Source organism: Leuresthes tenuis, unplaced genomic scaffold (assembly GCF_036924035.1).
Source record: "Leuresthes tenuis unplaced genomic scaffold, fLeuTen1.0.hap1 SCAF_1, whole genome shotgun sequence".
Lineage (NCBI taxonomy): Eukaryota > Metazoa > Chordata > Actinopteri > Atheriniformes > Atherinopsidae > Leuresthes > Leuresthes tenuis.
The window spans coordinates 42,002,482-42,025,662 of record NW_027325355.1 but is presented as its reverse complement, the minus strand read 5'-3'; the positions used below and the strand labels follow the sequence as shown (position 1 = coordinate 42,025,662).

Below are 23,181 nucleotides of genomic sequence, written 5' to 3'. Positions count from 1 at the left end.
CAGTAGCAGTTGATGTATTACCATGTCGCCTCAGGTCATCTATATGCACAGTTGTGTTGTATGCGATTGCCACTACTTGTGCTTGTTTTTGTTTGTTTGTGTGTTTGTTTTTTCTCTGCTTGTTTGCATGGTCCTCGCAGTGTTATGTATCGCAAAGAAAACTATTCTCATGAATTGGAAAGCGAAAAACAGTCTGTGTATTAAGCAGTTTAGAAATGTTGTTTTAGATTATATTAGCATGGAAACAATGTCTGCCTCCTCAAAACATCAATTGGCTGAATTTCATTCTCTCTGGTCCCCGCTGATTAGCTTTATCACATAGTGGTGGTGGTGGGTTGCTGTCCCGTCGCTCTGGGCGGTTGGGTGTGTGCTGGGGGGGGGCTGTGTGGCTTTGGGCGTCTGGTGGTCTCTCGGGTCGTGGGGACCGGGTTGGTCATTGCTGGGGGGGACTGTGTGTCGGGCTTGGAGGGCAGTTTTGGGGGCTTGCGGGTGGGGCTGTCTTGCTGTGTGGGGCGGGGTCCCTTAGGGGCCTTGGGGTGGTGGCTGCTGGCTCTGTACCGGGTGGCTGGGCCGCTCTGGCGTGGGTGGTGGTGCTGGGCCTGGGCCCTGGTGGCTGGGCGCTGCCTTGCGCCCGGGGGGGCTGGGTTGCCCTGGACATGCCACAGTATGGGTGGGTTGGTGCAGGTCCTGGTGCCAGGCTTGTTGCTCTGGGACCTCCAGGGTATCCGCAGGTGGTTGTTTTCTTTAGGGTGTTGGGGCGTGCGGTGGGGGGGGGGTGCTTTTCCCCTGTTGAGGGGGGGGCCTGGGTGATGGTGGGTCTCAGGCCCGGGCTGCTGCGTCTGGTGTGACCGGGTGGTTTGTTTGTTGTTGTTTGTTTGTTTGTTTGTAGAGGTACTCCGGAGTGGGGTGGGGTTGGGTTGAGTGGGGTGGGGTTGGGTGCGTACCTTCTGGGGATACAGTCGCTGCAGGCCCCGAGCCTGGTGGACATCAGGCCCTCCTGCCCTGTGTTGGGTCCCAGGTAGTGGGGGTGCATATTGCAGCCAGTCCCCCGGTGTATATCCCCATACCCCTCTCCCTTTTGGCTCCTGTACACAGCACGCTGTGTGCCCGCTGCGCTACACCCCAGCGGAGTCAAGGGAGGGAGGACGTGTGGATGTGTGGATGTATGGGACGTCAAAGTGTGTGTGGTGATGATTGGGCCTGGGTCTGGGACTTGCCATCGCCTAGCCTGCCTGTGCTTCTCCCAATAGGGGGGCGGCGTTGCCTCTCCCCACTGCTCGCAACTTCACCCACCTGTGGGCACGTCGTGACTCCCAGTAACTTGGCCAGGGAAGCTGGGGCAGGCGCTTGACCCACTGCGTGGCTGTCTGTGGTGCTTGGCCCTCCCGGGTATTGGGTGGGGCCTCTGCCGGGGGGTTTTGGGGCGTTTTGGGTTCCTGGGGCCCGGGTCCGTGGCCTGGTGGGGTCGGTGGGCTGTTGTCCCTGGCTCCCGGGGGGCCTCTGCCCTATGCTTATGGGGGCTCTGTCCGGGGGCTTCCACTGCTGTCTACTGGGTGGATGCGTGGTTGTCCCTGCGGTGGGCATCCTGGGTTCTGTGCTCCGTGGGGGCTGCTGGTGGCCTGGGTCTTGTGGGCCTCTCTGCCTGCTTCTGATTGCTTGGGGGGGGCTGTGGATTGTGGCACTCATAACTAAGCACGGTTATCATGTAGGTCCTGTGCCATGGGTGTTGCATGTTCCCCCCACACACACACACACAACACACATTCATTAGTCCAGTAGCAGTTGATGTATTACCATGTCGCCTCAGGTCATCTATATCCACAGTTGTGTTGTATGCGATTGCCACTACTTGTGCTTGTTGTTGTTTGTTCTCTGCTTGTCTTCTTTCAGGTGCTCCTGGTGGCGCAAAGGCTGGATTCGCAACAGAGACCATGGATTATTGTCTGTTTTGTTTTTTTACAGGTGTAGCAGCTGGTTGTCTGGTTTTTGTTTCTTTTTTTGTTCTGTTTCCTCTTCTTTCCTTTTCCCCCGGTCCGGTTCAGTTCCATTACATGTTATATATAACAAGAAATAAATAAATGGGCATCAAGGGGAGCTTTACATTTATAAAACTTCCCTTGGCAAAGCAAATCAGTTTGGCATAAAAGGTATTCACAATTCTGCTGCCATAATGCTGAACAGAACAAGGGAAAAAAGTAAAGGAATTCATTTTACAGCTAAATCCTCATAAAGAGCGTATTGCTCAACCATAAGTGTGGTTCTTTCTCATACAAGGTTATACAAAGAAGTTTATGTTTGAAACCAGCTTAAACATGGACAAATATGAAGGACAAAGCAGTTTTAACTTGGTTTGAGTGAAGCAATTAATTTTATGGCAATATCTGAAATCTTGACTATCTACTTAAAAGAAAGCGAATTTCGGATTCCAGAAGAACAAGTGTGGTTCTTTCTCATATAAGGTAATATAAAGAAGTTTATACTTGAAACCAGCTTAGACATGGATAAATAAGAATGACAAAGCAGTTTTAACTTGGTTGAAGTGAAGGAATTCATTTTACAGCAAAATCCTGAATCGTGCATAACTCCTCATAAGGAGTGTATTGCTCAAACGTAAGGGATGCTCTTTCTCATACAAGGTTATAAAAAGAAGTTTATGTTTGAAACCAGCTTAAACATGGACAAATATGAAGGACAAAGCAGTTTTAACTTGGTTTGAATGAAGCAATTCATTTTATGGCAATATCTGAAATCTTGACTATCTCCTTAAAAGAAAGCGAATTTCGGATTCCAGAAGAACGTGTGGTTCTTTTTCATATAAGGTAATATAAAGAAGTTTATACTTGAAACCAGCTTAGACATGGATAAATAAGAAGGACAAAGCAGTTTTAACTTGGTTGAAGTGAAGGATTTCATTTTACAGCAAAATCCTGAAACGTGCATTACTCCTCATAAGGAGTGTATTGCTCATACAAGAGTGTATTTTCTCATACAAGATTATAAAAAGAAATTTATGTTTGAAACCATCTTAAACATTGACAAATATGAAGGACAAAGCAGTTTTAACTTGGTTTGAGTGAAGCAATTCATTTTATGGCAATATCTGAAATCTTCACTATCTCCTTGAAAGAAAGCGAATTTCGGATTCTAGAAGAACAAGTGTGGTTCTTTCTCATATAAGGTAATATAAAGAAGTTTATCATTGAAACCAGCGTAGACGTGGATAAATAAGAAGGACAAAGCAGTTTTAACTTGGTTGAAGTGAAGGATTTCATTTTACAGCAAAATCCTGAAACGTGCATTACTCCTCATAAGGAGTGTATTGCTCAAACATGTGTTTTTTTCTCATACAAGATTATAAAAAGAAATTTATGTTTGAAACCATCTTAAACATTGACAAATATGAAGGACAAAGCAGTTTTAACTTGGTTTGAGTGAAGCAATTCATTTTATGGCAATATCTGAAATCTTCACTATCTCCTTGAAAGAAAGCGAATTTCGGATTCCAGAAGAACAAGTGTGGTTCTTTCTCATATAAGGTAATATAAAGAAGTTTATACTTGAAACCAGCTTAGACATGGATAAATAAGAAGGACAAAGCAGTTTTAACTTGGTTGAAGTGAAGGATTTCATTTTACAGCAAAATCCTGAAACGTGCATTACTCCTCATAAGGAGTGTATTGCTCAAACATGTGTTGTTTTTTTCTCATACAAGATTATAAAAAGAAATTTATGTTTGAAACCATCTTAAACATTGACAAATATGAAGGACAAAGCAGTTTTAACTTGGTTTGAGTGAAGCAATTCATTTTATGGCAATATCTGAAATCTTCACTATCTCCTTGAAAGAAAGCGAATTTCGGATTCTAGAAGAACAAGTGTGGTTCTTTCTCATATAAGGTAATATAAAGAAGTTTATCATTGAAACCAGCGTAGACGTGGATAAATAAGAAGGACAAAGCAGTTTTAACTTGGTTTGAAGTGAAGGATTTCATTTTACAGCAAAATCCTGAAACGTGCATTACTCCTCATAAGGAGTGTATTGCTCAAACATGTGTTTTTTTCTCATACAAGATTATAAAAAGAAATTTATGTTTGAAACCATCTTAAACATTGACAAATATGAAGGACAAAGCAGTTTTAACTTGGTTTGAGTGAAGCAATTCATTTTATGGCAATATCTGAAATCTTCACTATCTCCTTGAAAGAAAGCGAATTTCGGATTCTAGAAGAACAAGTGTGGTTCTTTCTCATATAAGGTAATATAAAGAAGTTTATCATTGAAACCAGCGTAGACGTGGATAAATATGAAGGACAAAGCAGTTTTAACTTGGTTTAAGTGAAGGAATTCATAGTTAGCAGTTCCTTGATGAGGGATATTTCAGACACCAAAATCCATTTTCTAAAGAGAAATAAAGAGAAAACAACAATCACTTCTGTTAAAGACTGAAAAAGAAATGTCACCCATGAAATCAACAATGCTTTTAGGGACTTCTATAAAACCTTATATTCATCACAAAATGATCCATCAGACAGTAACATAGATCAGTTTCTTAGTAATATCAACCTTCCAAAATTACAAACCGAACAGGCAATGGCTCTGGATTCACCTCTCTCAATAGGAGAACTCCATGAAGCCCTTCAACATATGCCTAGTAACAAAGCCCCGGGTGGCCACCAGATGGTTTTCCAGCAGAGTTCTACAAAGAATTGTGGACTGTTTTGGCACTGCATTTCACAAAATGGTATTACAAGTTAAGCGGAATGGCAGATTATCCCCACACATGAACTCTGCTAACATTATCCTGCTACAGAAACCAGGAAAAGACCCCATACTTCCATCCAGCTACCGCCCAATATCTCTAATAAATGCAGACCTCAAAATAATTTGTAAAGTCCTCGCCAAAAGAATAGAAAAAATAACTCCACTTATAATACATCCTGACCAGACAGGTTTCATAAAGGGTAGACGATCATCCACTAACACTCGCAGGCTAATTAATCTCATAGACTATTCTACCATCGACAACCTGGAAACCACAATAGTCTCTCTAGATGCAGAAAAAGCATTTGATCGAGTGAACTGGAAATTTTTATTCGCAGCATTAAAAAAATTCGGGTTTGGGTCACACTTCATCAACTGGATAAGGATATTATATAGCTCCCCAAATGCAAGTGTCAGGACAAATGATCAAACTTCTCCAAGCTTCAGTCTGCAGAGAGGTACAAGACAGGGTTGCCCACTTTCTCCATCACTTTTTGCTATTTTCATCGAACCTTTTGCAGCTGCTATCAGACAAGATAGAAATATTAAAGGCATCCAACCCCAAAATATTGAGCATAAAATAAGTCTTTATGCTGATGATGTATTACTTTTCCTCCACAACTCACAGACATCTCTCACTCACACGATCACACTCATAAATAAATTCTCAGCACTTTCTGACTACTCTATCAATTGGTCTAAGACCACAGTTCTGCCCATTAACTGTAGGGTCCAGAATATACCTGCGATCACTTTACAGTCAGGAAATATTAGATATTTAGGCATAAACATTTCCTCCAGGCTCTCAGAGCTAACAAAGCTAAATTATGTGCAATTATTAAAGACAGTAGAGGACGATCTCTCTCGTTGGAAGTCCTTACCTATATCACTTATGGGGAGAGTTACAACCATTAAAATGATGATACTACCAAAAGTTAACTATTTGTTCTCAATGATCCCCATAAAACCATCTGCTACTTGGTTTAAGTCACTAGATTAATGCATCTCCAAATTTCTGTGGAAAAACAAACCACCACGTATTAGTTTAAAAACGCTACAGAAAACCAAGGAAAGTGGTTGATTAGATTTACCTCATTTTCAGCGCTATTCCTTAGCCAATAGGTTACAGTATATATCAAAATGGTTTAAACCTAGCCCAATAGATGAACCACACAGCTTCTGGCCACAAATATGTTTGAACACCTTTAGAATGACTCGAAATCCTAATTTACAGCTCATACAATACAAAATTCTTCATAGAACACACTATACAGGACAAAGGATGTTCAGGATGGGTCTAACACACTCTAACATCTGCTCACATTGCACAGATAACACACCTGATGATTATGCACACGCTTTGTGGTTTTGTGCGCCTGTCCAGAAGTTCTGGTTTGAAGTGTGTACGGACCTATCAACATGGCTAAAGTGTAGCATTCCTGCATGCTGGGTGACTTAGACAACATCAACATGGAAATTAACTCAGCACACATGGTCCTCACAGTGTTATGTATCGCAAAGAAAACTATTCTCATGAACTGGAAAGTGAAGAATAATCTGTGTATTAACCTGTTTAGAAATGTTCTTTTAGATTATATTAGCATGGAAACAATGTCTGCCTCCTTAAAACATCAATTGGCTGAATTTCATTCTCTCTGGTCCCCGCTGATTAACTGTGTGGCTTCGGGCGTCTGGTGGTCTCTCGGGTCGTGGGGACCGGGTTGGTCATTGCTGGGGGGGACTGTGTGTCGGGCTTGGAGGGCAGTTTTGGGGGCTTGCGGGTGGGGCTGTCTTGCTGTGTGGGGCGGGGTCCCTTAGGGGCCTTGGGGTGGTGGCTGCTGGCTCTGTACCGGGTGGCCGGGCCGCTCTGGCGTGGGTGGTAGTGCTGGGCCTGGGCCCTGGTGGCTGGGCGCTGCCTTGCGCCCGGGGGGGGCTGGGTTGCCCTGGACATGCCACAGTATGGGTGGGTTAGTGCAGGTCCTGGTGCCAGGCTTGTTGCTCTGGGACCTCCAGGGTGTCCGCAGGTGGTTGTTTTCTTTAGGGTGTTGGGGCCTGGGTGATGGTGGATCTCAGGCCCGGGCTGCTGCGTCTGGTGTGACCGGGTGGTTTGTTTGTTGTTGTTTGTTTGTTTTTTTGTAGAGGTCCTCCGGGCTGGGATGGGGTTGGGTTGAGTGGGGTTGGACGGGGTGGGTACTTTCTGGGGGTACAGTAGCTCCCGGAATATGGTCGCTGCAAGCCCCGAGCCTGGTGGACATCAGGCCCTCTTGATGTCCTGATGTGTTGGGTCCGAGGTAGCGGGGTGCCTATTGCAGCCAGTCCCTGGCTGCCCTCTCTGGGGGAGACTAGCTCTCCCGGTGTATATCCCCATACCCCTCTCCCTTTTGGCTCCTGTACACAGCACACACTCACACATGAAGGGTTTTGGGGGCGTGTGTGTTCTGTGGGGTGTAGTGGATGGGGCCACGTAGGCGGTCCCCTTGGCTGCACTCTGCAGTTCCCCACCCCTGTTTTAATTACACCTTAGACATCACTACTTATCAAACACACACACACACACACATTAGGTCTTGGGGGGTGGTTGCACTGAGTGGCATCTGGTGGACGGGGCTCTTTGGGTATGTAGGCTGCCCAGAGGGCCGCGCTTCCAGTTCTACAAGGTTGGCTGCCTCTCAATTTTAATCGCTCACTATTAGAAAATATTGAAGAGCCAGAAGGGTGAGGGGAGGGGTCTTCTCACACCCCTGCTTCCTGGTTGCTGCTCGGGAAGGAGTGGCCAGGAGGAATTAATTATTCTGCTGGTTCAGGGTCTGTGGTGGCTGGGGGGCTGCTGGCCCCATGGTGTGCCCACTGTGCTAGACCCCAGCGGAGTCAAGGGAGGGATGACGTGTGGATGTGTGGATGTATGGGACGTGAAAGTGTGTGTGGTGATGATTGGGCCTGGGTCTGGGACTTGCTGTCGCCTGGCCTGCCTGTGCTTCTCCCAATGGGGGGGCGGCGTTGCCTCTCCCCACTCCTCGCGACTTCACCCACCTGTGGGCACGTCTTGACTGCCAGGGCTCTTGGCCAGGGGCACTGGGACAGGCGCTGACCCACTGCGTGGCTGTCTGGGGCGCTTGGCCCTCCCGGGTATTGGGTGGGGCCTCTGCCGGGGGGTTTTGGGGCGCTCGGGCTCCTGGGGCCGGGTCCGGTGCACGGCCCATGTCTGGGCGGCTGGGGCCTGGTGGGGTCGGTGGGCTGTTGCCCCTGGCTCCCGGGCGCCTCTGCCCTATGCTTATGGGGGCTCTGTCCGGGGGCTTCCACTGCTGTCTTCTGGGTGGATGCGTGGTTGTCCCTGCGGTGGGCATCCTGGGTTCTGTGCTCCGTGGGGGCTGCTGGTGGCCTGGGTATTGTGGGCCTCTCTGCCTGTTTCTGATTGCTTGGGGGGGCTGTGGATTGTGGCCGTGTACACTTATACACTCATAAGTAAGAACGGTTATCATGTAGGTCCTGTGCCATGGGTGTTGCATGTTCTCACACACACACACACACACACACACACAATACACATTCATTAGTCCAGTAGCAGTTGATGTATTACCATGTCGCCTCAGGTCATCTATATGCACAGTTGTGTTGTATGCGATTGCCACTACTTGTGCTTGTTTTTGTTTGTTTGTGTGTTTGTTTTTTCTCTGCTTGTTTGCATGGTCCTCGCAGTGTTATGTATCGCAAAGAAAACTATTCTCATGAACTGGAAAGCGAAAAACAGTCTGTGTATTAAGCAGTTTAGAAATGTTGTTTTAGATTATATTAGCATGGAAACAATGTCTGCCTCCTCAAAACATCAATTGGCTGAATTTCATTCTCTCTGGTCCCCGCTGATTAGCTTTATCACATAGTGGTGGTGGTGGGTTGCTGTCCCGTCGCTCTGGGCGGTTGGGTGTGTGCTGGGGGGGGGCTGTGTGGCTTTGGGCGTCTGGTGGTCTCTCGGGTCGTGGGGACCGGGTTGGTCATTGCTGGGGGGGACTGTGTGTCGGGCTTGGAGGGCAGTTTTTGGGGCTTGCGGGTGGGGCTGTCTTGCTGTGTGGGGCGGGGTCCCTTAGGGGCCTTGGGGTGGTGGCTGCTGGCTCTGTACCGGGTGGCCGGGCATTTCTGGCGTGGGTGGTAGTGCTGGGCCTGGGCCCTGGTGGCTGGGCGCTGCCTTGCGCCCGGGGGGGCTGGGTTGCCCTGGACATGCCACAGTATGGGTGGGTTAGTGCAGGTCCTGGTGCCAGGCTTGTTGCTCTGGGACCTCCAGGGTGTCCGCAGGTGGTTGTTTCCTTTAGGGTGTTGGGGCGTGCGGTGGGGGGGTTGCTTTTCCCCTGATGGGGGGGGGCCAGGGTGATGGTGGGTCTCAGGCCCGGGCTGCTGCGTCTGGTGTGACCGGGTGGTTTGTTTGTTGTTGTTTGTGTGTTTGTTTGTAGAGGTCCTCCGGGGTGGGGTGGGGTTGGGTTGAGTGGGGTGGGGCGGGATGGGTACCTTCTGGGGGTACAGTAGCTCCCGGAATATGGTCACTGCAGGCCCCGAGCCTGGTGGACATCAGGCCCTCCTGCCCTGTGCTGGGTCCCAGGTAGCGGGGGTGCCTATTGCTGCCAGTCCCTGGCTGCCCTCTCCGGGGGAGAGTAGCTCTCCCGGTGTATATCCCCATACCCCTCTCCCTTTTGGCTCCTGTACACAGCACACACTCACACATGAAGGGTTTTGGGGGGCGTGTGTGTTCTGTGGGGTGTAGTGGATGGGGCCACGTAGGTGGTCCCCTTGGCTGCACTCTGCAGTTCCCCGCCCCTGTTTTAATTACACCTTAGACATCACTACTTATCAAACACACACACACACACACACACATTAGGTCTTGGGGGGTGGTTGCACTGAGTGGCATCTGGTGGACGGGGCTCTTTGGGTATGTAGGCTGCCCAGAGGGCCGCCCTCCCAGTTCTACAAGGTTGGCTGCCCCTCAATTTTAATCGCTCACTATTAGAAAATATTGAAGAGCCAGAAGGGTGAGGGGAGGGGTCTTCTCACACCCCTGCTTCCTGGTTGCTGCTCGGGAAGGAGTGGCCAGGAGGAATTAATTATTCTGCTGGTTCAGGGTCTGTGGTGGCTGGGGGGCTGCTGGCCCCATGGTGTGCCCACTGTGCTAGACCCCAGCGGAGTCAAGGGAGGGATGACGTGTGGATGTGTGGATGTATGGGACGTGAAACTGTGTGTGGTGATGATTGGGCCTGGGTCTGGGACCTGCTGTCGCCTGGCCTGCCTGTGCTTCTCCCAATGGGGGGGCGGCGTTGCCTCTCCCCACTCCTCGCGACTTCACCCACCTGTGGGCACGTCTTGACTGCCAGGGCTCTTGGCCAGGGGCACTGGGGCAGGCGCTGACCCACTGCGTGGCTGTCTGGGGCGCTTGGCCCTCCCGGGTATTGGGTGGGGCCTCTGCCGGGGGGTTTTGGGGCGCTCGGGCTCCTGGGGCCGGGTCCGGTGCACGGCCCATGTCTGGGCGGCTGGGGCCTGGTGGGGTCGGTGGGCTGTTGCCCCTGGCTCCCGGGCGCCTCTGCCCTATGCTTATGGGGGCTCTGTCCGGGGGCTTCCACTGCTGTCTTCTGGGTGGATGCGTGGTTGTCCCTGCGGTGGGCATCCTGGGTTCTGTGCTCCGTGGGGGCTGCTGGTGGCCTGGGTCTTGTGGGCCTCTCTGCCTGTTTCTGATTGCTTGGGGGGGCTGTGGATTGTGGCCGTGTACACTTATACACTCATAAGTAAGAACGGTTATCATGTAGGTCCTGTGCCATGGGTGTTGCATGTTCTCACACACACACACACACACACACACACACACACACACACACACAATACACATTCATTAGTCCAGTAGCAGTTGATGTATTACCATGTCGCCTCAGGTCATCTATATGCACAGTTGTGTTGTATGCGATTGCCACTACTTGTGCTTGTTTTTGTTTGTTTGTGTGTTTGTTTTTTCTCTGCTTGTTTGCATGGTCCTCGCAGTGTTATGTATCGCAAAGAAAACTATTCTCATGAACTGGAAAGCGAAAAACAGTCTGTGTATTAAGCAGTTTAGAAATGTTATTTTAGATTATATTAGCATGGAAACAATGTCTGCCTCCTCAAAACATCAATTGGCTGAATTTCATTCTCTCTGGTCCCCGCTGATTAGCTTTATCACATAGTGGTGGTGGTGGGTTGCTGTCCCGTCGCTCTGGGCGGTTGGGTGTGTGCTGGGGGGGGGCTGTGTGGCTTTGGGCGTCTGGTGGTCTCTCGGGTCGTGGGGACCGGGTTGGTCATTGCTGGGGGGGACTGTGTGTCGGGCTTGGAGGGCAGTTTTGGGGGCTTGCGGGTGGGGCTGTCTTGCTGTGTGGGGCGGGGTCCCTTAGGGGCCTTGGGGTGGTGGCTGCTGGCTCTGTACCGGGTGGCTGGGCCGCTCTGGCGTGGGTGGTGGTGCTGGGCCTGGGCCCTGGTGGCTGGGCGCTGCCTTGCGCCCGGGGGGGCTGGGTTGCCCTGGACATGCCACAGTATGGGTGGGTTGGTGCAGGTCCTGGTGCCAGGCTTGTTGCTCTGGGACCTCCAGGGTATCCGCAGGTGGTTGTTTTCTTTAGGGTGTTGGGGCGTGCGGTGGGGGGGGGGTGCTTTTCCCCTGTTGAGGGGGGGGCCTGGGTGATGGTGGGTCTCAGGCCCGGGCTGCTGCGTCTGGTGTGACCGGGTGGTTTGTTTGTTGTTGTTTGTTTGTTTTTTTGTAGAGGTCCTCCGGGGTGGGATGGTGTTGGGTTGAGTGGGGTTGGACGGGGTGGGTACTTTCTGGGGGTACAGTAGCTCCCGGAATATGGTCGCTGCAAGCCCCGAGCCTGGTGGACATCAGGCCCTCTTGATGTCCTGATGTGTTGGGTCCGAGGTAGCGGGTGCCTATTGCAGCCAGTCCCTGGCTGCCCTCTCTGGGGGAGACTAGCTCTCCCAGTGTATATCCCCATACCCCTCTCCCTTTTGGCTCCTGTACACAGCACACACTCACACATGAAGGGTTTTGGGGGCGTGTGTGTTCTGTGGGGTGTAGTGGATGGGGCCACGTAGGCGGTCCCCTTGGCTGCACTCTGCAGTTCCCCACCCCTGTTTTAATTACACCTTAGACATCACTACTTATCAAACACACACATACACATTAGGTCTTGCGGGGTGGTTGCACTGAGTTGCATCTGGTGGGCGGGGCTCTTTGGGTATGTAGGCTGCCCAGAGGGCCGTGCTCCCAGTTCTACCAGTTCGGGTTTGGGTCACACTTCATCAACTGGATAAGGATATTATATAGCTCCCCAAATGCAAGTGTCAGGACAAATGATCAAACTTCTCCAAGCTTCAGTCTGCAGAGAGGTACAAGACCGGGTTGCCCACTTTCTCCCTCACAATACTTTATATATTTTTGATAGTAGTTTTGGGGTGCAGATGCTTAGAAATTCTGCTACCCTAATCGGGAGTTGTAAGTCTGGTTGGTGGAGGATATATTTCTTTCTTATTATAGACTTAAGTTGTTGATATTCTAGGAATTTATTGCTGCCTATCTCATGTTGTGATATGAGCTCATCAAATGAAATAAAATTTCCATTTTGGATTATATGTTCCAGATGTTTGATTCCTTTGATCTTCCACAGAGTAAAGTTTAGCATTTTTTTGTTTTGCAGGATGTCAGGATTGTTCCAGATGGGTGTAAGCTTACACGGGACAAGTGAAGACTTTGTTATTTTTAGAAATTCCCACCAGGCTGTCAGAGAGGTGCTGATGTTAATGCTTTTAAAACATTTGTGATTTTTTTACGTTTTGACTAATAAGTGGCAGGTCAGAGATTTCCAGATTATCACACAATGCTTGTTCTATATTTATCCATGGTTCATCTATTGGGCTAGGTTTAAACCATTTTGATATATACTGTAACCTATTGGCTAAGGAATAGCGCTGAAAATGAGGTAAATCTAATCCACCACTTTCCTTGGTTTTCTGTAGCGTTTTTAAACTAATACGTGATGGTTTGTTTTTCCACAGAAATTTGGAGATGCATGAATCTAGTGACTTAAACCAAGTAGCAGGTGGTTTTATGGGGATCATTGAGAACAAATAGTTAACTTTTGGTAGTATCATCATTTTAATGGTTGTAACTCTCCCCATAAGTGATATAGCTAAGAACTTCCAACAAGAGAGATCGTCCTCTACTGTCTTTAATAATTGCACATAATTTAGCTTTGTTAGCTCTGAGAGCCTGGAGGAAATGTTTATGCCTAAATATCTAATATTTCCTGACTGTAAAGTGATCGCATGTATATTCTGGACCCTACAGTTAATGGGCAGAACTGTGGTCTTAGACCAATTGATAGAGTAGTCAGAAAGTGCTGAGAATTTATTTATGAGTGTGATCGTGTGAGTGAGAGACGTCTGTGAGTTGTGGAGGAAAAGTAATACATCATCAGCATAAAGACTTATTTTATGCTCAATTATTTTGGGGTTGGATGCCTTTAATATTTCTATCTTGTCTGTTAGCAGCTGCTAAAGGTTCGATGAAAATAGCAAAAAGTGATGGAGAAAGTGGGCAACCCTGTCTTGTACCTCTCTGCAGACTGAAGCTTGGAGAAGTTTGATCATTTGTCCTGACACTTGCATTTGAGGAGCTATATAATATCCTTATCCAGTTGATGAAGTGTGACCCAAACCCGAATTTTTTTAATGCTGCGAATAAAAATTTCCAGTTCACTCGATCAAATGCTTTTTCTGCATCTAGAGAGACTATTGTGGTTTCCAGGTTGTCGATGGTAGAATCGTCTATGAGATTAATTAGCCTGCGAGTGTTAGTGGATGATCGTCTACCCTTTATGAAACCTGTCTAGTCAGGATGTATTATAAGTGCAGTTATTTTTTCTATTCTTTTGGCGAGGGCTTTACAAATTATTTTGAGGTCTGCATTTATTAGAGTTATTGGGCGGTAGCTGGATGGAAGTATGGGGTCTTTTCCTAGTTTCTGTAGCAGGATAATGTTAGCAGAGTTCATGTGTGGGGATAATCTGCCATTCTGCTTAACTTGTAATACCATTTTGTGAAATGCAGGTGCCAAAACAGTCCAAAATTCTTTGTAGAACTCTGCTGGAAAACCATCTGGTGGCCACCCGGGGCTTTGTTACTAGGCATATGTTGAAGGGCTTCATGGAGTATGGGTGGGTTGGTGCAGGTCCTGGTGCCAGGCTTGTTGCTCTGGGACCTCCAGGGTGTCCGCAGGTGGTTGTTTTCTTTAGGGTGTTGGGGCGTGCGGTGGGCGTTGTGCTTTTCCCCTGTTGGGGGGGTGGCCTGGGTGATGGTTGATCTCAGGCCCGGGCTGCTGCGTCTGGTGTGACCGGGTGGTTTGTTTGTTGTTGTTTGTTTGTTTGTTTGTAGAGGTCCTCCGGAGTGGGGTGGGGTTGGGTTGAGTGGGGTGGGGTTGGGTGCGTACCTTCTGGGGATACAGTCGCTGCAGGCCCCGAGCCTGGTGGACATCAGGCCCTCCTGCCCTGTGTTGGGTCCCAGGTAGTGGGGGTGCATATTGCAGCCAGTCCCCCGGTGTATATCCCCATACCCCTCTACCTTTTGGCTCCTGTACACAGCACGCTGTGTGCCCGCTGCGCTACACCCCAGCGGAGTCAAGGGAGGGAGGACGTGTGGATGTGTGGATGTATGGGACGTCAAAGTGTGTGTGGTGATGATTGGGCCTGGGTCTGGGACTTGCCGTCGCCTAGCCTGCCTGTGCTTCTCCCAATAGGGGGGCGGCGTTGCCTCTCCCCACTGCTCGCAACTTCACCCACCTGTGGGCACGTCTTGACTCCCAGTAACTTGGCCAGGGAAGCTGGGGCAGGCGCTTGACCCACTGCGTGGCTGTCTGTGGTGCTTGGCCCTCCCGGGTATTGGGTGGGGCCTCTGCCGGGGGGTTTTGGGGCGTTTTGGGTTCCTGGGGCCCGGGTCCGTGGCCTGGTGGGGTCGGTGGGCTGTTGTCCCTGGCTCCCGGGGGGCCTCTGCCCTATGCTTATGGAGGCTCTGTCCGGGGGCTTCCACTGCTGTCTACTGGGTGGATGCGTGGTTGTCCCTGCGGTGGGCATCCTGGGTTCTGTGCTCCGTGGGGGCTGCTGGTGGCCTGGGTCTTGTGGGCCTCTCTGCTTGCTTCTGATTGCTTGGGGGGGGCTGTGGATTGTGGCCGTGTACACTTATACACTCATAACTAAGCACGGTTATCATGTAGGTCCTGTGCCATGGGTGTTGCATGTTCCCCCCCCACACACACACACAACACACATTCATTAGTCCAGTAGCAGTTGATGTATTACCATGTCGCCTCAGGTCATCTATATGCACAGTTGTGTTGTATGCGATTGCCACTACTTGTGCTTGTTGTTGTTTGTTTGTGTGTTTGTTTGTTCTCTGCTTGTCTGCTTTCAGGTGCTCCTGGTGGCGCAAAGGCTGGATTCGCAACAGAGACCATGGATTATTGTCTGTTTTGTTTTTTTACAGGTGTAGCAGCTGGTTGTCTGGTTTTTGTTTCTTTTTTTTGTTCTGTTTCCTCTTCTTTCCTTTTCCCCCGGTCCGGTTCAGTTCCATTACATGTTATATATAACAATAAATAAATAAATGGGCATCAAGGGGAGCTTTACATTTATAAAACTTCCCTTGGCAAAGCAAATCAGTTTGGCATAAAAGGTATTCACAATTCTGCTGCCATAATGCTGAACAGAACAAGGGAAAAAAGTGAAGGAATTCATTTTACAGCTAAATCCTCATAAAGAGCGTATTGCTCAACCATAAGTGTGGTTCTTTCTCATACAAGGTTATACAAAGAAGTTTATGTTTGAAACCAGCTTAAACATGGACAAATATGAAGGACAAAGCAGTTTTAACTTGGTTTGAATGAAGCAATTCATTTTATGGCAATATCTGAAATCTTGACTATCTACTTAAAAGAAAGCGAATTTCGGATTCCAGAAGAACAAGTGTGGTTCTTTCTCATATAAGGTAATATAAAGAAGTTTATACTTGAAACCAGCTTAGACATGGATAAATAAGAAGGACAAAGCAGTTTTAACTTGGTTGAAGTGAAGGAATTCATTTTACAGCAAAATCCTGAATCGTGCATAACTCCTCATAAGGAGTGTATTGCTCAAACGTAAGGGATGCTCTTTCTCATACAAGGTTATAAAAAGAAGTTTATGTTTGAAACCAGCTTAAACATGGACAAATATGAAGGACAAAGCAGTTTTAACTTGGTTTGAATGAAGCAATTCATTTTATGGCAATATCCGAAATCTTGACTATCTCCTTAAAAGAAAGCGAATTTCGGATTCCAGAAGAACAAGTGTGGTTCTTTTTCATATAAGGTAATATAAAGAAGTTTATACTCGAAACCAGCTTAGACATGGATAAATAAGAAGGACAAAGCAGTTTTAACTTGGTTGAAGTGAAGGATTTCATTTTACAGCAAAATCCTGAAACGTGCATTACTCCTCATAAGGAGTGTATTGCTCAAACATGTTTTTTTCTCATACAAGATTATAAAAAGAAATTTATGTTTGAAACCATCTTAAACATTGACAAATATGAAGGACAAAGCAGTTTTAACTTGGTTTGAGTGAAGCAATTCATTTTATGGCAATATCTGAAATCTTGACTATCTCGTTAAAAGAAAGCGAATTTCGGATTCCAGAAGAACAAGTGTGGTTCTTTCTCATATAAGGTAATATAAAGAAGTTTATACTTGAAACCAGCTTAGACATGGATAAATAAGAAGGACAAAGCAGTTTTAACTTGGTTGAAGTGAAGGAATTCATTTTACAGCAAAATCCTGAATCGTGCATAACTCCTCATAAGGAGTGTATTGCTCAAACGTAAGGGATGCTCTTTCTCATACAAGGTTATAAAAAGAAGTTTATGTTTGAAACCAGCTTAAACATGGACAAATATGAAGGACAAAGCAGTTTTAACTTGGTTTGAGTGAAGCAATTCATTTTATGGCAATATCTGAAATCTTGACTATCTCCTTAAAAGAAAGCGAATTTCGGATTCCAGAAGAACAAGTGTGGTTCTTTTTCATATAAGGTAATATAAAGAAGTTTATCATTGAAACCAGCGTAGACGTGGATAAATAAGAAGGACAAAGCAGTTTTAACTTGGTTGAAGTGAAGGATTTCATTTTACAGCAAAATCCTGAAACGTGCATTACTCCTCATAAGGAGTGTATTGCTCAAACATGTGTTTTTTTCTCATACAAGATTATAAAAAGAAATTTATGTTTGAAACCATCTTAAACATTGACAAATATGAAGGACAAAGCAGTTTTAACTTGGTTTGAGTGAAGCAATTCATTTTATGGCAATATCTGAAATCTTCACTATCTCCTTGAAAGAAAGCGAATTTCGGATTCTAGAAGAACAAGTGTGGTTCTTTCTCATATAAGGTAATATAAAGAAGTTTATCATTGAAACCAGCGTAGACGTGGATAAATAAGAAGGACAAAGCAGTTTTAACTTGGTTGAAGTGAAGGATTTCATTTTACAGCAAAATCCTGAAACGTGCATTACTCCTCATAAGGAGTGTATTGCTCAAACATGTGTTTTTTTCTCATACAAGATTATAAAAAGAAATTTATGTTTGAAACCATCTTAAACATTGACAAATATGAAGGACAAAGCAGTTTTAACTTGGTTTGAGTGAAGCAATTCATTTTATGGCAATATCTGAAATCTTCACTATCTCCTTGAAAGAAAGCGAATTTCGGATTCTAGAAGAACAAGTGTGGTTCTTTCTCATATAAGGTAATATAAAGAAGTTTATCATTGAAACCAGCGTAGACGTGGATAAATATGAAGGACAAAGCAGTTTTAACTTGGTTTAAGTGAAGGAATTCATAGTTAGCAGTTCCTTGATGAGGGATATTTCAGACACCAAAATCCATTTTCTAAAGAGAAATAAAGAGAAAACAACAATCACTTCTGTTAAAGACTGAAAAAGAAATGTCACCCATGAAATCAACAATGCTTTTAGGGACTTCTATAAAACCTTATATTCATCACAAAATGATCCATCAGACAGTAACATAGATCAGTTTCTTAGTAATATCAACCTTCCAAAATTACAAACCGAACAGGCAATGGCTCTGGATTCACCTCTCTCAATAGGAGAACTCCATGAAGCCCTTCAACATATGCCTAGTAACAAAGCCCCGGGTGGCCACCAGATGGTTTTCCAGCAGAGTTCTACAAAGAATTGTGGACTGTTTTGGCACTGCATTTCACAAAATGGTATTACAAGTTAAGCGGAATGGCAGATTATCCCCACACATGAACTCTGCTAACATTATCCTGCTACAGAAACCAGGAAAAGACCCCATACTTCCATCCAGCTACCGCCCAATATCTCTAATAAATGCAGACCTCAAAATAATTTGTAAAGCCCTCGCCAAAAGAATAGAAAAAATAACTCCACTTATAATACATCCTGACCAGACAGGTTTCATAAAGGGTTGACGATCATCCACAAACACTCGCAGGCTAATTAATCTCATAGACTATTCTACCATCGACAACCTGGAAACCACAATAGTCTCTCTAGATGCAGAAAAAGCATTTGATCGAGTGAACTGGAAATTTTTATTCGCAGCATTAAAAAAATTCGGGTTTGGGTCACACTTCATCAACTGGATAAGGATATTATAAAGCTCCCCAAATGCAAGTGTCAGGACAAATGATCAAACTTCTCCAAGCTTCAGTCTGCAGAGAGGTACAAGACAGGGTTGCCCACTTTCTTCCATCACTTTTTGCTATTTTCATCGAACCTTTTGCAGCTGCTATCAGACAAGATAGAAATATTAAAGGCATCCAACCCCAAAATATTGAGCATAAAATAAGTCTTTATGCTGATGATGTATTACTTTTCCTCCACAACTCACAGACATCTCTCACTCACACGATCACACTCATAAATAAATTCTCAGCACTTTCTGACTACTCTATCAATTGGTCTAAGACCACAGTTCTGCCCATTAACTGTAGGGTCCAGAATATACCTGCGATCACTTTACAGTCAGGAAATATTAGATATTTAGGCATAAACATTTCCTCCAGGCTCTCAGAGCTAACAAAGCTAAATTATGTGCAATTATTAAAGACAGTAGAGGACGATCTCTCTCGTTGGAAGTCCTTACCTATATCACTTATGGGGAGAGTTACAACCATTAAAATGATGATACTACCAAAAGTTAACTATTTGTTCTCAATGATCCCCATAAAACCATCTGCTACTTGGTTTAAGTCACTAGATTAATGCATCTCCAAATTTCTGTGGAAAAACAAACCACCACGTATTAGTTTAAAAACGCTACAGAAAACCAAGGAAAGTGGTTGATTAGATTTACCTCATTTTCAGCGCTATTCCTTAGCCAATAGGTTACAGTATATATCAAAATGGTTTAAACCTAGCCCAATAGATGAACCACACAGCTTCTGGCCACAAATATGTTTGAACACCTTTAGAATGACTCGAAATCCTAATTTACAGCTCATACAATACAAAATTCTTCATAGAACACACTATACAGGACAAAGGATGTTCAGGATGGGTCTAACACACTCTAACATCTGCTCACATTGCACAGATAACACACCTGATGATTATGCACACGCTTTGTGGTTTTGTGCGCCTGTCCAGAAGTTCTGGTTTGAAGTGTGTACGGACCTATCAACGTGGCTAAAGTGTAGCATTCCTGCATGCTGGGTGACTTAGACAACATCAACATGGAAATTAACTCAGCACACATGGTCCTCACAGTGTTATGTATCGCAAAGAAAACTATTCTCATGAACTGGAAAGTGAAGAATAATCTGTGTATTAACCTGTTTAGAAATGTTCTTTTAGATTATATTAGCATGGAAACAATGTCTGCCTCCTTAAAACATCAATTGGCTGAATTTCATTCTCTCTGGTCCCCGCTGATTAACTGTGTGGCTTCGGGCGTCTGGTGGTCTCTCGGGTCGTGGGGACTGGGTTGGTGATTGCTGGGGGGGACTGTGTGTCGGGCTTGGAGGAAAGTTTTGGGGGCTTGCGAGTGGGGCTGTCTTGCGGTGTGGGGCGGGGTCCCTTAGGGGCCTTGGGGTGGTGGCTGCTAAGTACTGGAATCATACACTTCCTCTATGTAACCAGATAATTGCCGAGAAAGGCTGACTTGTAGTGGGCACATCTTCCTCCCTGATGTGATTATTCTCTGCAGCTGAAACTGAGACTCTCAGATCACTTCGTGTCTGCCAACAAAGAAGCAGCAGCTGCTGAAGATGACCAACTTCCTCATGTGTCACAGGATGATCAGACTTTGCAACAAAAGACATGCAGGTGGTCGAGAGAAGAGAAGAAGCTTACAGCACCTGGTATTCCCAAGAGATCTCCCATCCAAGTACTAACCAGGCCCAACACTGCTTGGCTTCCGAGATCAGACGAGGTAAGGCATGTTCAGGGTGGTGTGGCCGTAAGCAACAATGTCTCTGACAAATGTGCATTATATAGGTACTGGAATCATACGGTTCCTCTATGCAACCAGATAATTGCCGAGAAAGGCTGATGTGTAGCGGGCATATCATCTTCTCTGATGTGGTCATTCTCTGCAACTGAAACTGAGACTCTCAGATCACTTCGTGTCTTCCAACAAAGCAGCAGCAGCTGAAGATGACCAACTTCCTCATGTGTCACAGGGTGATCAGACGTTTCAACAAAAGACATGCAGGTTGTAGAGAGAAGAGAAAACGCATACAGCACCTGGTATTCCCAAGCAGTCTCCCATTAAAGTACTAACCAGGACCAACCCTCCTTGGCTTCCGAGATCAGACGAGGTCGGGCATATTCAGGGTGGTTTGGCCGTAAGCAAAAATCTCTGTGACAAATGCGCATTATATAGGCAATCAAATCATATGGTTCCTCTATGTAACCAGATAATTGCAGAGAAAGGCTGATATGTAGCGGGCATATCTTTTTCCCTGACGTGATAATTCTCTCCAGCTGAAAATGAGACTCTCAGATCACTTCGTGTCTGCCAACAAAGCAGCAGCAGCTGAAGATGACCAACTTCCTCATGTGTCACAGGGTGATCAGACATTGCAACAAAAGACATGCAGGTGGTTGAGAGAAGAGAAAAAGCTTAAAGCACCTGGTATTCCCAAAAGGTCTTCCATCCAAGTACAAACCAGGCCCAACTGTGCTTGGCTTCCGAGATCAGACGAGGGCGGGCATGTTCAGGGTGGTGTGGCCGTAAGCAACAATATCTCTGAAAAATGTGCATTATATAGGTACTGGAATCATACGGTTCCTCTATGCAACCAGATAATTGCAGAGAAAGGCTGATGTGTAGTGGGCACATCTTGTTCCCTGACGTGATCATTCTCTTCAGCTGAAACTGAGACTCTCAGATCACTTCGTGTTTGCCAACAAAGCAGCCGCAGCTGAAGATGACCAAATACCTCATGTGTCACAGGGTGATCAGACGTTGCAACAAAACACATGCAGGTGGTAGAGAGAAGAGAAAAACCTTACAGCACCTGGTATTCCCAAAAGGTCTCCCACCCAAGTACTAACCAGGCCCAACACTGCTTGGCTTCCGAGATCAGACGAGGTCAGGCAAATTCAGGGTGGTGTGGCCGTAAGTAACAATGTCTGTGACAAATGTGCATTATATAGGTACAGGAATCATACGGTTCCTCTATGTAACCAGATAATTGCTGAGAAAGGCTGATGTGTAGTGGGCACATCTTCTTCCCTGACGTGATTATTCTCTTCAGCTGAAACTGAGACTCTCAGATCACTTCGTGTCTTCCAACAAAGCAGCAGCAGCTGAAGATGGCCAACTTCCTCATGTGTCACAGGGTGATCAGACGTTGCAAAAAAAGACATGCAGGTGGTAGAGAGAAGAGAAAAAGCTTACAGCACCTGGTATTTTCAAGCGGTCTCCCACCAAAGTACTAACCAGGCCCAACTCTTCTTGGCTTCCGAGATCAGACGAGGTCAGGCATATTGAGGGTGGTGTGGCCGTAAGCAACAATGTCTGTGACAAATGTGCATTATATAAGTACAGGAATCATACGGTTCCTCTATGTAACCAGATAATTGCTGAGAAAGGCTGATAAGTAGTGGGCACATCTTCTTCCCTGACGTGATTATTCTCTTCAGCTGAAACTGAGACTCTCAGATCACTTCGTGTCTGCCAACAAAGCAGCAGCAGCTGAAGATGACCAACTTCCTCATGTGTCACAGGGTGATCAGACGTTGCAACAAAAGACATGCAGGTGGTTGAGAGAAGAGAAAACGCTTACAGCACCTGGTATTCCCAAGCAGTCTCCCATTAAAGTACTAACCAGGCCCAACCCTCCTTGGCTTCCGAGATCAGACGAGGTCGGGCATATTCAGGGTGGTGTGGCCGTAAGGAACAATTTCTGTGACAAATGTGCATTATATAGGTACTGGAATCATACACTTCCTCTATGTAACCAGATAATTGCAGAGAAAGGCTGACTTGTTATGGGCACATCTTCTTCCCTGATGTGATTATTCTCTGCAGCTGAAACTGAGACTCTCAGATCACTTGGTGTCTGCCAACAAAGCAGCAGCAGCTGAAGATCACCAACTTCCTCATGTGTCACAGGGTGATCAGACGTTGCAACAAAAGACATGCAGGTTGTAGAGAGAAGAGAAAACGCTTACAGCACCTGGTATTCCCAAGCACTCTACCATCCAAGTACTAACCAGGCTCAAACGTGCTTGGCTTCCGAGATCAGACGAGGTCGGGTATATTCAGGGTGGTGTGGCCGAAAGCAACAATAACTGTGACAAATGTGCATTATATAAGTACTGGAATCATACACTTCCTCTATGTAACCAGATAATTTCCGAGAAAGGCTCACTTGTTATGGGCATATCTTCTTCCCTGATGTGATCATTCTCTGCAGCTGAAACTGAGACTCTCAGATCACTTCGTGTCTGCCAACAAAGCAGCAGCAGCTGCTGAAGATGACCAACTTCCTCATGTGTCACAGGGTGATCAGACGTTGCAACAAAAGACATGCAGGTGGTAGAGAGAAGAGAAAAAGCTTACAGCACCTGGTATTACCAAGAGGTCTCCTATCCAAGTACTAACCAGGCCCAAACCTCCTTGGCTTCCGAGATCAGACGAGGTCGAGCATGTTCAGGGTGGTGTGGCCGTAAGCAACAATGTCTCTGACAAATGTGCATTATATAGGTACTGGAATCATACGGTTCCTCTATGCAACCAGATCATTTCCGAGAAAGGCTGATGTGTAGTGGGCACATCTTCTTCCCTGACGTGATTATTCTCTGCAGCTGAAACTGAGACTCTCAGATCACTTTGTGTC

At 46.4% G+C, this 23,181-nt stretch overlaps 8 pseudogenes; all 8 read right to left on the bottom strand.

The window, feature by feature from the left end:
- Positions 1-20,178: 20,178 nt before the first annotated feature.
- LOC140275128 (5S ribosomal RNA) lies at positions 20,179-20,297 on the bottom strand (annotated as a pseudogene).
- A 269-nt stretch (positions 20,298-20,566) lies between these two features.
- Positions 20,567-20,685, bottom strand: LOC140289504 (5S ribosomal RNA; annotated as a pseudogene).
- Positions 20,686-20,954: 269 nt separating this feature from the next.
- On the bottom strand, positions 20,955-21,073 carry LOC140294975 (5S ribosomal RNA; annotated as a pseudogene).
- Positions 21,074-21,342: 269 nt separating this feature from the next.
- LOC140309475 (5S ribosomal RNA) lies at positions 21,343-21,461 on the bottom strand (annotated as a pseudogene).
- A 269-nt stretch (positions 21,462-21,730) lies between these two features.
- Positions 21,731-21,849, bottom strand: LOC140282885 (5S ribosomal RNA; annotated as a pseudogene).
- A 269-nt stretch (positions 21,850-22,118) lies between these two features.
- LOC140275530 (5S ribosomal RNA) lies at positions 22,119-22,237 on the bottom strand (annotated as a pseudogene).
- A 269-nt stretch (positions 22,238-22,506) lies between these two features.
- Positions 22,507-22,625, bottom strand: LOC140296532 (5S ribosomal RNA; annotated as a pseudogene).
- A 272-nt stretch (positions 22,626-22,897) lies between these two features.
- On the bottom strand, positions 22,898-23,016 carry LOC140291775 (5S ribosomal RNA; annotated as a pseudogene).
- Positions 23,017-23,181: the final 165 nt, after the last annotated feature.